The following is a 15,364-nucleotide window of genomic DNA, read 5'->3' as shown; positions in this document are numbered from 1 at the left end:
GAAAGGAAGGGTGGGCCAACATTTTCCCCTGACACCTCGACACAGCATAAGAGCTTTTTAAAGTAACTTGGCACCCGTCCCAAAAGGGAGTTCATGAGTTTCCTTCCAGTGTCTTTGGTTATAATTTCCCTACACTGAACAGCAACAATACGGCTTCCAGGCAGAACCTGGCCCGTTGACAGCTGATACTGGGGCATCTCATTATAATTGTGGAATTTCACTGTCTTCTACTGTTACATTCACTGAGCTCGCTGAGTGAAACGACACTTACGACAACAGATACTATTATCTTTCATCATGCTATTATTATGAAAGTACTATTACTGTAAACCGCTTCCTCATTTTTATTAATAGAAAACCCTATTAATACTTCTGAGAATAGCACTGGCCTTTCCTCAGCATAAGTCTATTAATAATGTTCTTTGAATTAACACCTCCATTCCATAACAATTGCATATAATATATATAACTGGTATCGGAAGCCTCAAAAGTCTGGCTCTCTTTTCTCCTCCCTCGTAGGCTTTATTATAGTGCCCAGTTTACTGACTGGTGCATGAGGTTTTGAGTTATTTCCTTCTTTTCACAGCAAAACACATTTTTCTAGGTTTGAGCTCTCCTGCTGCCCAGCACCTGAGGTCAGAGTACAGCCCTGAACGGGTAACGAGACGCTGCCAAACAAGCTGACACAGCCCCACGCTCGCAGCTTCAGGAGACGGAAAGCCAATTTATTCCCACTGGCTCTGTCCTGAACCCCGTGAGTGCCTTCTAATGACAGCCTGGCAGCACTAGTAGTATGTTTAAACTGCTAAAAACAGGCTAAGTCTGCCTAAGCATATCCTATTCACGAGCTCTCATCAAAGCAGTTTGCTTTTTCTACATGTCGCTCCAACAGATCATGGAAACCTGCAACGCAGGCTATTTATTTCAGTCTACAGCTAGGTCCTCAAGCTATGACCAAGCTTATCCAAGCTGTGGTCACATTAAATACTGTTTCATTGTCTCACGCAGAAACAGGGCCTCTCTTTCAGGGGGAATTTGTGAGCTGTGTCAGCAAATGCAGCTCCGCAAGAAGCCATAGTTAGAAAACACTCTGGGCCACATCTCCCACTCCAGCTGAGGAGCTGCGAGGCACCAGAGCAGAGGCAGCAGGCGAAAGCCCTCTGTGTTCAGCCGCACCCTGCTCAACCCCAGCGCGAGGCACAGCGTCCTCGAGGAGCTGTTGCTCAAAGTAGCGTAAAACAGAAGTAGATGCAGTTACTTATTTTATTCTATCTGCTTAATGAAGCAAAGCAAGCAGGCACTGAAGGAAGCAAAAACTGGGTTTATTCACAGAAACCAAACAAAAGCAGCCACAGGAAGAGGAGTTAGGGATGAAGCCCAACTGCTTTAGGGCTGATCGGCAGAATCTCGCGCAACTCACGGGGGACCAGCGTCCCGACTACGGGAGACGTTGCTGCACGCTCTGTATAGAGGGTAGCGCGTCAGGCACTGCCCAAGGAGGAGATTCAGTCACACTCTGCCTTCTGGTTCCTTCTGTGTTATGTGCGAAGGACATATGGTGCAGCAGCGCTCTTGCTAACTCCAGGTACGTTGCCAGCACTGTGGTGGAGCGAAGCCAAGACTCGCATGCTTTCACATAGGGCCCTGCTCTCCCTCGCCGTGCCAGATAAAGGACGAGACCTCTGAGTTGCTATCCACGCCACGGGAGCCGGGCATTCAGCTCCCTGCCCCACAGGTGGACTCTGGTAGGCCACGGCGTGAGCCTGTACCAGCACGGGAGCTGGTTTCCTGATCGTCCCTGCCTTTCGCTACACTGCATCGTCACCCTCCAGCGGCTCCGAAAGGCCAAAAGCTGAAAGGGAAGCCTGGCAGCCACCCGAGGGAACGCAAACACAACGCCAAGGCTGTACGCGCTTCAGCTAACGCCAAGAGTCGACACGCGAGTAAGTATTTGCCTACAGAGGGCTATATGAAGTATTTCTCTCATCTGACACTGTGTTCTTACAAACAGCTTTTCTACGCCGCATTAGGAGTTACGAGATTCTTTGAAACCAACCCGAGTAAATATACCAAGCAGCAAAACGCCCTTCCTTCCATTTGAACAGCACAAACCTCCTCAGTACATGTATAAACGCGAACTTCATAAACAGCTCTGAGCTTTACCCTGCATTACTGAAATCACTGGTGTTTCGCCTACGTTCCTTTGGGGATGGGATCAGACTTCAGGGGCTAAATTCGCCTGCCTAGCACAGCTCTCCCAGTGCCGTTTCAGAGGCTGTATTCAGACATCTCTGCAAGGCTGGCAGGTATGAGGCAAGGCTAGGAGACCTGCAGTGGCTGGAGGCCAGACAGAATAATTCAGAGCTTCTCAAATGACTCCAGATGCCTGTGTTTAGGCAACTGAATCCCATCCTAGAGGGCCACATGTGAGCGCTTCGCCAAATAATCCCATTAAGGTAATTATCACATTAAGTATAAAACCAAAGCCTCGCACTTCAGTTTGCTGTTCCTTTCCTTAAAAGGACACACAGACATACATATCTGCATGTATATATATCTACACACATACAAACATATGTATTTACACATGGTTTAAGTATTTGAAAATGACTGCAGAACATAGTAATTGGAGCAGAATGGCTTTACTGGACATTGATTGTAACCATTCTCCATATAACATTGTTTGTGGGAGGGGAAAAAAAAAATGGGGATTTGCCAAAAGACAGACCTCCAGTCCTCAACAGAAAAGCTAGAAAAGGCTTCATTCATTCTCTGTTGCTGGATTCTACACGAAAGAATCAAGGAGACGTAAAGAGTGCCAGAAGCCCAAGAAAAATCAGGAGGAAGGAGAGAAGTAATCCTCTGGAAAAGCTGAAAGTCCACATATAAAGCGTAGCTAGAAGGCAAACAACATGGACATAATAGATACAGTGTAGATATCAGAATACTGGTTTTCTACTGCATGCATTTTCTGTCACTACTACATGACTAGCAAAGAAAAACAGAGGCAGTTTCATTGTTTTAGTTATTTCAGGTAGTTTTTTTTAACAATGGAGATCTTTAAAATAAGTTGAGCCAGCTGACCTACTACACAAAGACTATTTGTGGCTCTAAAATGGGACATTATAATGGATACTGGTAGCTGTAAATCTTTAGGCAAATATCTTATGTCCAAATATAGGGGGGACACATCGATGATAACAGTATGAGGACAACCTTAGGCTCTAAGGAAAATCCTTCTCAGTTTCAGAGGGAACTGTATTCTTTTTTTTTTTTTTTTAAGGTTTTTTAAGGTTTTTTGTTCTTCTGCCCCCCCCCCCAAAAAAAAAAAAAAAAGCTACAGTGCCAAATAGCAAGGTTACGTTGTTGGAATAATAATAGCCATCTCATCTGTGGAATGCCCCCTACCACCTCCAGGGACCACTGAAACAGGGAAGGATAATCAAAGCAAAAACATTCATAGAGAAAAGCTTAATTTTCAGTGAACTGCCTTTATACTTCAAGACCTTAGCACAAAAACGTCCCATCGATTTCAGTTGAAATTCTGCATACGTACACATTGAAAAACTGATTTCAGTAGTTATTATGGCAATATTGCATCTCTAAACAACGCAGGCAGTTCTAACAAAAAAAAGCTAGCACCAAAGAATTAAACCCTCCTTGGACTGCTTTGTCCAAATGAATTTCTATCTGAAGGGTAAGCAGATGGCATTAACTTTCTATCATAGTTCCCTAACATCAACTTCTCTTTTTCATCTAAATAACTGATACATAGCACACTTTTTTCTTTGGCATATTTAACTACAGGAAAGATTTCCGTGTCATTCAGAGATATAAACTTAGGTGCATGCACACACTTAAATGGAGTGACAAGTGGTCACATACTGCCCAAATATGTTAAATAATATTCTTTCCTTAAACTAGAGAAAACAAAAATGCCTTTACTCTTTTATGCTCTACCATCTACAATCCATAGAACATGTATGGAATTTTCACAGTAAGCATGCTTTAAAAAAGTCAAAATATGGATGCACCAAATATCATTAGCATTTAGCAAACGATGCTTTCATATTTCATGATGGGACAGAAACATATAATATTTTGCATATTTTAGCTTTAAAGTCACGTCTGAAAAAAATGAAGAAAGGCACTAAACCACAAAGGCTAGCCTTCTCTGTAGATAACTTTGCTTCCCTCAGTAGATGAGGTTTATCGTGCTTTGAAATGACTGACTGTCATGTACGATTTGACGATGCTTTAGGCAATACAGCAACTTCACAGGTGATTCTCTATAATGAAATCATTCCAAGTAGTTCCAGTATTTTGTCCTAAGTGTGCTTTTGCTTTAAGCAGGATTTTATAACATATTTAACTAAAGGTGCGTAGAGGTTGCTTCAGAACATGCCAGACTACCTGAAACTTTGGATTACATGTTTTAAATTAACACTCTACAACTATTACTGAAATGATAAAACAGTGTTTGCTCCTCCTGCACTCACTTAGAGCTCAGTGTGATCACAAAACATGAAAGTGCACACTCAACTAAAGTCATAGTCTTGAATGAAGTCTCAATGTTTACTACTGACCTAATAATGACAGAAAAGGTTTAAGTATTTTGCCAGATGCTGGCCAAAATGCTTACCACCTTGCAAACCAAGCCCTTAAGCAACAAGCAGCCTTCGCCAGTAATTTGGTGAAATAGCACTGTTTATCAGCTTGTCTCAATTTCGTGCTACTGCTGCCATCCTGCTTCATGTGCACTGAACACAGCAGAGTACGGCAGCACTTTCGGCACCAGTAAGAGCGCAAGATTATGCCCCACCAGAAGCTGCTGCGCAGCTATCTCCCAGCTGGTACCTTCACTGATGTTACTCAACTCTGCAACAAACTGCAACACGCAAGTGCCTGCCCTACACGGAGTTTCTGAACTCCCTACTGTTAGGCTCTCTTTTATATGAGATTATGGGAGAACCCAAACATATTGACATTTTCCAAAGGCTGAAAGGGGCAAAACCTCTGCCAAAGACCACTAATACCTGAAAAAGTAACAGAGATGAGAAGTGAGAGAACAGAGCACATAAACAAAGTGGCAACACTAAAAATACCAGTACAGAAATATACTATTAATTCCGACCACGATTTTCTAAAATATATGCAGGAAGTAAACATCCGCTACCACTACGAATAAGGGCAAGTCTGGTGACTAACTTTTACAGGCAAATCTGATTTGCTTTGTTTTTAATGTAGACTGCTATATATCTTTTAATTTGCTACTGCATCTAGTAGTGCCCAGATGTAGAACTGATTACAATGATTCCTGGTTATTTGTCAGGAAATTTGAACCAAGAACTGCTGCGTCTTGAGCTGCTAATCCCCAAAGGGTACAGAGTCCACTGAAGTCACTAGAAGTTTTCAGTTTGGCAAGAATCAGATTTAACTAAAATTCAGCTCCAAAATGTGAAAGCATAACCAAAATTTTGGTTTGTATCCAGCAAGAAAGAGGAAGCTATCATCATAGAAATGAAAGGAAGAAGATACTAAGAGAGCTGAGTAAATGATAGTTTTTGGTTCACTGAGAAGTCAGGTTCTATTATAATAATAAAAAACAGTCTTTGCAGAAAGCAAAATAGTATTTGGGGGGCAGAGGTTCAAACACAATACTTGATTTGATCTGAAACTTAAAACATTTCATTTTAGTGAAATCAATAAAAGGCCTTGAGGCTCCAAAGCTACTGCTTTGAGTAGCAGTCAAAGTTTTAATCCAAAGAGCCATGCAGTTAAAGGTGGGGGAAAAAAAGAAAGGATCTAGGTTTTTTTTAAAAGTCCTTGTGAAAAACATTTCAGTTCAAATTTTGTGAATGCACTTTCCACAAAAGAAACAATTTCGTTATGCCAACAAAAAGTTACCCAACATCAGAAAATATTTCACAAATTGCTTTGTGCTGTCATGTATTACCTAGTGCAACCAGTATTTCACACAATGTTCTCACGCGAATGTCATCCTCAGTGTCCTGCTAAGTTTCTCACCAAACAGGCCAAACCCTGAAGTCCTCCCTTGATTTTCATCTTCTCAGTTGCTCCCTACATTACAGATTACAGACATTTGCCTAAGACCTAAACAAAATAAGAGAAAGGGCCTCAGGCTCCCTCCTAAAGCAGGGGATCTTAACTTTCTAAAAAGCCATAGCAAGCTTTCTACTAGGAAGAGATCATAGCAGAAATAGGCCACACAGGCCTCCCAAACTTACTGTAAAGGTGGGTTTTTTTGTTTTGTTTTTTAAAGAAATATAACATTTCAAGTTGCTGTAACGCTTTCTCACCTTAATTCCAGCTTGGATGTTAATTAAACGCACCAGGTAGGTTTCCCCAATTTGTCATAGCTGCAGTGATGTCTGTCATCAGTCCATAAGAAAAATCTAGCTTGCTTGCTGTAGCATCTGGGGAAACAGAATATTTACATAGAGGTTGGTTCACAGTTTGACTAAACCAAAAGTGATCATTTTCCAGCTACAAGTATACAGTATTGGCTGTGTAAGCATTAAGTTTAATTCATGTCCTTCCCCTACTCTTTGATGGTTACACTAGGATATCCACATGAAAGGTTATTATTTTCTCATAGAAAAAAACTGTCAGGAAATTATATAAGATTAATATTAAATTACGTACATCATAAAGAGCATTCGATCAACCCCCATGCCGGTTTACACTTGGGTAAGTAACCGAAATACTGAGTTCACTTCTGCTGAACAAAATTAATTAGCAAGTTTTCTTCTCAGTGTTTTAGATCTAATGTGCATATTAAAATATTAATGAAGAATTTCATCCTTTTCTACTAGCGACTTTTCAAACCCTCATTAGCTTGGAAACAATGTAAATTAAGTGCAAAGGCAGATTTGTCCCACAGAAATGGAACTTCCCTCATGGAAGACTGCAAGACCCCTCTTCTGTTCCCTTTTTCACAGGTAGACTACTTTTATGTTTTCCTCGGCTTTTATGCATCCTTTTCCTGACATTTTACAGCATACTGCCCAGGTGGGACCTCGGGATCCTACAAAGCCCAAAAGACTTGCTCTTGAGCCAGAGCAGGCTCCTTCCCCTATGGGTTCCACCTGCTGCAGAACCAAATCACATCAGATCAGAGCTGTCGAGAGCCAAGCTGACTAAGATGACACCGACCATGACTCTATTCAGGGCTGCTAGAGGTAACCTGGATTCATCAACATGTCAGTTAGCATAAGCATGTGTGGTTTTACCACAATTGGCTCTTGCTGCATGGTACGTGATTTGTCCTTGTCTGGAGTCCTGCAGCTGATTTATCTCCTTGCAGCTCCGCTGTAGCTGTGCGGCACGGCCACACTATACACCGTTAACTCATACCCAAGGGGAAGCAACGCAGAACTCATACCCAAGGGGAAGCAACGCAGAACTCATTATCTTCATTACCCACGTCGCACAGTTTCTAATGTCAGAAACAAGAGACTAGGCCTCAGAAAATCCCTAGGAGGTATCAAACACATTCTCAGTCTTTAAAGAGTAGTCCATGCTTTGTTGGATCCGATTCTTATATTGTTTAAAACTCGGAGGAAAGGGAGACTTCAGGTATCAGATGAAGAGAATAAAGGCGAGATTTTATTTTCAGCCCTGAGAGATGGAAGAGAGGATTCCTCTAGCAACTGCCCTCTAAAGTCCTTGTCCACCAGCAAGCTGTCCCAGGCTCGAGCACCCCAAAAGCGCTAGTTACGTTTGCACAAACAGGTCGCAAAGCAGGGAAGCGCAGGCGGCTCTCTAGGAGGTACGGAAGCCAGCTATCTGACCTAGCAGAGTTCAAGTTAGCAAGCAGTTCTCAGAGGAGCCTCAAGAACTGGTTTGCTGATCAGCTCCCTCAATTACTTGTCACTGCTCCGCAAAAGTGATGCAGGAACTTAACTAAATCAATCTCGGCAGCCAGAGTCCCTTTCTGCTCCCGCCTTCCCCTCCATCATCCCCAGCAGGTAACTCAGGAGCTGGCTGGCCACGTTTCCTGGTTACCTGCCCTCAGGAACTCAGTGGCAGCCCCTTGTTTGCAGAAGTAGCACCCCAGGGCCAGCCAAAGGAAGAGCACAGCACTGCCCGACAAGACAGTATTTGCTGCTCTGTATGATTTCTACAACTCAACTGCTAAAACTAAATTGCTGCTGCAGGGCTTGCTGGTAAGACCAGGAAGCAGGATCAACTTTCTGCTTCTGTTGAAGCCTCAGTTTCTCCACTCCTATATTTAGCAGTTTTGGTACTTCCTGTAAATTCAGCTTCCAACGTGAACTAATATCAACTAGATGTTTACAGAGCCAAACGGATTTGATCTCATTCCCAACAGATGGCAATACAAATCCAAAGAGAGTAAAAGCCATCCCCAAACCAATTTTTCTCCCCACCTACTGCATCCATATATACTGTATGGTCTATCTGGTTGCAGCAAGCTTAAGAGAAGCTTGGCTTTTCAGGTACTAAAAAAACATTTTTGTGATAAACTGAATTTGGTAATATTTGACTATATCGGTGCATTGGCACAAAAGGGCTAAATTTCACTTCTGTATTTTGAATGAATTAAGTGACTTTTAGGAATTTATTTTGAATGTTGCAATTACATTCAGAGTAACACCTCCTCTTATCTTCCCTTGGAAAAACTACAATCACAGTTTCTCCATCACGTATTTAATTCAATCTTCAATTTTTCCTCATTTTGGCTAACCAGCAAGTTTCTGCCATTCAAAAATACCACCTACTATAAATGGAGCATACATTTAATTTCCCATTTTATATTACAGATGTGCAATATGCAGTGACATACCAGGAAGTCGTTACACCATAAACTTGAAACAGATGAAATATTTACTGCTTTCCTTAAAATTATATGTTTGCTCTCAATAGCAAATTAAGTTGGGGTTTGTCTAATTACAGATCTAATCTATCAGCAGCTTTCAGAACCAAGGGAGTTTCAGGTTACACGAGGATTTGACTGCACTACATGAAACCCACTGTAGGTTTCATAATAACACACCCGACACCTTTTATCTTTTCAAAGACCCATTCATTACTATCAAAATAGAAATTGTGGAAGGACTGCCATTTAACCTGTACCATGATACCCCTTCACTTAGCCCCTTTCTCCAGTTTACAAAGCCCAACAATTCGTTTGGTCTGCGTATCCGTTTTCCTAGATGCTGCACAAGATATTCAGTTTTTAAGACTATCCAAAGCACTTCTGCATCTAAATGCTTAACCAACAATGTTTCCAAACTTTTAGGCTAATGTGCAAGCACCTCAGAAGCCATGAGAGAGACGCTGCTCATGACTTTCTTTATGACAACTAGTACTTTTTTCTCTGGCACTTCTATGCTACAATAGGAGAGAAGCTGGATTTGCTTCATCTTGCTTCTAACTCAGTTCACATAATCATCACAGATGAGATAATGGTACTCTGGATAGTCTTGAATGCTTTCTTGCCCTTTCTGACAGCTGAGGAATTCAGAGTCAAGCCTCTGTATGTCAAAAGATCAGTATTAGAGCTACCAGAGCAGTGATGTGTAGAGCCACTACACTGCTTATTTTAACTCTAATTAGTTACAATCTTGAATATGTTAAGCATCATTAAATAAGAATCCTCTGGTCTCATCAGCTAATACTTAAAAGTTGTGTTAATGTTAGTTCATGAATTCTGACGAGTGTTTTATGAATTAATTTCGGGCATGCCTAGTGATGCTATACAATCAGCTCACAAGTCCCTCAAGCAAAGCAAGACCACGTGCTAATATTTTTTGTTTTCTCCCTCTTGTTAGCTTACACTCATAAAGATGAGGTTATATCAGATTTCTGCAGGATTATTACCTCAAGATATTTAAAGTGATCCCATAAATGTTTCATTTAAGTGTTTTGCAAAGCATTCATTTTCTTTAGAATAACTTTTGCAGCAAAGTAATTCAAAAAACCTGAACTACTTCTTAAAAGAAATCACATTGCCTATCTTTCCATTTATACAAAAAAAAGAAAGTTCATTCAGAGCAAGATTCACGTTCACATAAAGACTGCCCTTTAATTCAGTATCTTGAAAGGTACCAACTTGGAAAATACATTATTGAAAGCTCATTATTCAAGAAATATATTAACATAAAATGCTGTACTTGCAAGTCTAAGAAAATAAATATATGAATATTTTTAAATAGATGGCATTTAACCAGTATGACAAAGCATTATAAAATGCTTGTCAGAGCCCACAAGAAATGAAGTTAACAACTCATCTTTTGGTTCATTCTAAAATGTACTTACAGGCATAGAACTGTGGCACTATAATCTAATTTCCAAATGACCTTCATAGCAAAAATGAAACTCAGTGGCATCTATGTTGGTTGCCTTAACAAAAAAAAAAAAAAAAAAAATCAGAGCACCAAGTGGTAGGTTACTTAAAAAAAAAATTCAAAAATTTGAAGAAAGATCAGGTGCCCAGTATTCAGTCTACGTAAGAACAGATAACATCGGTTCACTAGAGTATAATAGTAGTTGTAAGACTTAAAATTTGGAGAGGATATGAACTGAGGGTCACAAGATAATATTTTTATTACTATTAACACTACTACTAATACAGGGAACATTCTGGGTCAGTTAAGCAAATTGTTCCCTCCGAGATTTGCTACAGGCAACCAGAGAGCCTTTTTACTGTTTTTAACAGGCTTTGGGTCCAAAATGAGTTTTAAAATTATGAAAATACTCTTGAGTACGACGTGGGAAATGACTGCCTTTGGCCTGTCAACACTACATACCCCATAACCTCTTTCTCACAGCACTAGCACAGGTCCAGGAGACTCCGATACACTTAGTCATTATACACAACACCTCCCTTTCCCGCCAATTCCCAAGTCGGCAGGGAATACGTTAGAAACGTTTAAAATTACTGTTATCTTAAATTGGGCTAGAGTCATATGGTTACCGTGTTATTATGTCTTGCAGAAGTCTGCTTAATTCCTGCGACAGCCTTAAGTCTCCTGGACAAGACGGGAACAAATATTGGTCTCTGGACTGGGTAATGATCTCATCTTCCCAACAGCAGCTCCATCTGGCTTGCAAACTCTTAAGGGAAAGTCACGCATCCTGCCTTCTAGTCTGGAGAACACAGCGCCACAACATCAATCATGAAAAATGTCGGTCCTGGAAGGAATACAGTTGACTACCACTTAATTGTTTAGGGCTTTGTAAGACCTGTAACAGTTTAATGATTTATAGATTTCAAGCGAGAATGTTCTTGGTGGCCCCAAAATTTGAATGCAATGGATAACGGCATCTGAAAGTATGAGATATGATACTGTACTGATGTTATGGACAAGCTCCAGCCCTATATACATAAATAAAATAAGACCTAGAACTACAGACAAGACAGATTCTGTTTTGAGAAAGGACAGCCAAAAGTGGATGATAAAAGGAAATACCACCTTTAAAACAAAATAACCTCTTCCGAAGGCTGACAGGCATTTCAGGACAGCACGGCAAAGGTGAACACCCAGTACACAAGAGAAAACTAACAGAGGACACGATGACAATGGAAGGAGACAACCTTAACTGCAGAGGTGATGTGAGTGAAGGCGCAGCAGTACTGAACAGATTTTGACAATCCATACCTGCTAAATGAACGTGTGTGTTGGCCTTGTGAATGTTGCTGGTCTGTATTTACATTTCTTTTCAGTTATAATAATTTCTCTGGCAGTTCTGCCTCACTTCAAACCAACTATAAAACTGAACATGAATTATCAGCTATTCAAATAGCAGGAACTTGTTCAGACTTGGAAACCTGAGTTCAGTAGAGTTCAGGTTTCATACAAGGCACAGGCAAAGCTAACTTAACCTAATAAATCTCTCAAGCAGTAGGATGACAAGCAACTTCACCAACCCAAATGCAAGATACAGTTTTGACAAGGCTCTCCAACCTTTTTGCTAGCCGAGCTTCACTAAATATTGGCAGCCTTCTGTGCTGATCCCGATCCGCATCTTCTCACTCTCCTGCCACAGCCACTGGACTGCCTTTGCTGCCTCCCTGTAATCTCCCATGCAGACAGCACAGGTTCAGACTTTATCAGACTGAAATCTAATTTTCAGTGTACTCAGTTGAGTGAATCATTAGAGTGAGGATGAATCCCAAGGAACCAGCTCCGTTTTTAAGTGATAAGCGCATTTCTCTGTGACAGTGCAAAGCCGAGCATTCCTCCACAGCCCTGATAACAGTTGACTACTTCAATCAACCCCAGCTAGCATGTATGCCACAGACTGTAGGGGTGTCTCCTCTGGAGCACCACACCAGGCCCTCACATGAAACGTACCAGCGTTCACTGAAGCGGCGGCAACAGCCACACTCAGAAGAGATGCCCTTTCTCATGCTCCAGGGCCTCCCAGATCTTACATGGCTATCGGAGACGGGCTATGTATGCAACAAGTCTGAAGCTTCAGAAACTAGGAATGAATGCACGCCTTCCCACCAACTAAGTGGGCAACAAGTAGTGGCAACCCACTGGCAGGGACCACAGTTTTCAATCTAGACAGGCCAAGAGAGGGCTCTCCCACTTGCTTGATACTGGCAATCAGTTTGGGCATGACAGTCCCCATGAAGGGGTGGCTGAATACACGGGTACCTTCCACCTCCTCCACTCTGCAGAGGAGGAGATATTTCTTCCTTCCCTTCATTCAGCCACAGGCTGCGCATCAAGCTCCTTATGAAGAAAGTTCAAGGGCTGCCTAGGCTACTTTGAACAAAGGCAGAAGTACCTCAAACTCTCCTAAATTAAAAGGGCCAACCTGGCTTGGTTAAAGATCACTCTGGCCAACTGAATGAGACTGGCAAGAGGCACCAATAAGCATAAGGCTGGAAGCATGTCAAGAATCCCTTAGCTTAAAATGCCACTCTCCAGAGCAATAGTCTAGAGGCTGTTGATATACATACCAGCAACACTATGCAGTGAATAAAAAACTACATGCCTTACATGTGCTGCAGAAGGGCATGCAAGAGGGTAGCAGGAGGGACTGGGGATACCACTAGCTCCAAGGAACATCTGCTTGCAAATTCAAGACATGCCAGCCAAGGCTTCTCTGCAGCGTGGCTATTCCAGCCTCCTTGCAAAGGTCCGACTGCAAATACGAGGCGCTCCCACACACTCTCCGTGCTGCTCTTGCTAGCATGCAAGGCAGCAGTCACAGCGTGGGGGGAATCAGGGCATTTCGCTTGAAACACATCACCAGAGGCATTCTAGCATGGAGAAAGTCCTCAAAGAAATGACACACGCCATCTAAGCTTGCTTACATCTGCCTTTTCCAGGGCTATTAACAGTACTAACAAACCACAGGCTCTGCCAGAGCGCTGCCTAGCTCATCATGGCCTAACGGAGTCCTCCCCCCTCCAAAAGTGCTTTGAAGAACTTGCTCAGTATCAGGCCTTTCCTCCACTTCCCTCTTGCTGAAGGACAGACACAGGCTGACAAGGAGATCCTCCAGGCACTCCTCCGCCACCACAAAACCTGGGGAACTTGAAACCTTTCTTCCACTTTGGAAACACCTCACTGGTACTACAGAAGGGAGCCAACGGTGCTCACTAACACTTTGAGGACCACACTTCCGCACGCCATGAAGTCACTTCGCACAAACTCTGGTAGGTATAAAGCAACCCAACTAGCCAACCGTAACTTTGGGTCACATAGCAAGTGATTCAACAACTTCCCTGGCACATAAACAGCTACCAGAAGAAATTTTGTATTTTATCAGCCAATTTAAGGCACTGAGTTAGTGACTGGACAATCATAAGAGGAGCATTATGGAAGCCAGTATACAGAGGGTTATAGTTAGCAGCACAGGCTAAAATCTGCATTTCTGTAAGTTACATAGCTCTCAGTGTAGTATATAGAATATCAGTCTAGTGTAAAGCAAATTGAGTGTTCTTGGCTAGAAAATGAAAAGCATATGGGGGGGATAATATTCAGTTTGAGGGTAGGAGACCATGTAGAGCTTTAACGACACATGCACAGCTTCCGACCTTCTAATACCTGCACCTACCTTGTTCCAAAGCTCTTTTCCTTCAGTCATAACAGAAGGTGTATGTGTAGAGATGGTATTTCTACATTGTACAACAGCGTTAAAGCTCCATGCTCTTAACAAATATGTAGATAAGAAAGCTAAATAGGATCACCACGACCGTCTTTTCTGGCCTCCTTTGCTATATAACACAACTCTGCCTCCTTGAACCAGAAGATACCCTTCAGGAAAGCAGATAATCTCCATTTCTATTTTCTGCCGATTCTGAAAATTCAGCTCTGGTATAAGAAAGCTCCATTTGGAGTCGCTATTGAGAACATGCATTCCCCATTGGGGTTGATGCTCCTTTGCTTTAGCCTCCAGCTAGTGAGCGCTATTGCCTCCTTGTATGCTTTATTAAAAAGCCTGTTCGCAAGCTCCATTTCCCACACTGATACATCTAGCTCCTGAACGAGCCATTTCCTTTTAACTATCAGTTTGAGCTCTAGCAGCCTTCCATTACAAGATATACCATCTGATCCTTCAGTCATTTTCCTCTCTCAGAATCCACATGGATTTTTTCGCCCATCTTTCTTGAATAGGGAAATCAAGGAATTCTCTACTGTTCTAGAAATAGATGGCTTATATAGAAAGAAATAGCACAGCCAGCAGCGAGATAATGTGCCTTGTATACACAAATCGCACTGTTTGTACATTCTGAAATTGTGCCAGCCCTCTGTGCCACCTATTAGGAGTGCAAGATTAACAGTTTATTTACCACAGTCCCAATCTTTTCCAGGATGCCAACACAAGCTTTTATCTTGAAAGATCTACAGACTTTCTGCTTAGATGATCTTACGCTTGCTCACACGGAAGCAAATAGCCTACTCTGAACTGAAAACAGACAATCCAGATCATTCCATACAAGTCACTCCTCATTTGCAACACTCTCCCCCCACCCCTTTTTCTAGGGATCAGATCAGTGATAATATTTTCTTTTACACTGCTAATGAAAAATTAGGATAATGTAAGGTCAAGATCAAAAACTTATTTTACACAAAATGCAAGTATATTCTAACATTGCTGCCTTTAACCAACTGAATACAACAAAAGAAGTGTCAAGTTTGTTTGAAAGACACAATTTCCACAGCCCTCGTTCACTGGAATTAATTATGTATGTAATTCTTTATTAATTGCATCCCATCTCAGCCATTCCATTATTTTGCCTAGGATCAATGTCACACTGACAGACCAGTAATTACCCAGGTCATCCCATTTACCTTTTTAAGTTATTGATATGTTAGCTTTCTTCCAGTCCTTTGGAACCCCCAGTTTTCTCAGACTT

At 41.8% G+C, this 15,364-nt stretch overlaps 1 protein-coding gene across 1 annotated transcript in view; it reads right to left on the bottom strand.

Annotated features, from left to right (window-relative positions):
• Positions 1-15,364, bottom strand: part of LOC104150539 (semaphorin-6A) — a 377,711-nt gene that overhangs the window by 296,162 nt on the left and 66,185 nt on the right. The window contains exon 3 of the mRNA XM_068927183.1: positions 6,321-6,437. The gene's annotated coding sequence lies outside the window, so the exon portion shown is untranslated. The remainder of the gene's footprint in view (positions 1-6,320; positions 6,438-15,364) is intronic.

This window comes from Struthio camelus, chromosome Z (assembly GCF_040807025.1).
Source record: "Struthio camelus isolate bStrCam1 chromosome Z, bStrCam1.hap1, whole genome shotgun sequence".
NCBI lineage: Eukaryota > Metazoa > Chordata > Aves > Struthioniformes > Struthionidae > Struthio > Struthio camelus.
Note: the sequence above shows the minus strand (reverse complement) of the source record. Positions and strands in the feature narration are given on the sequence as shown.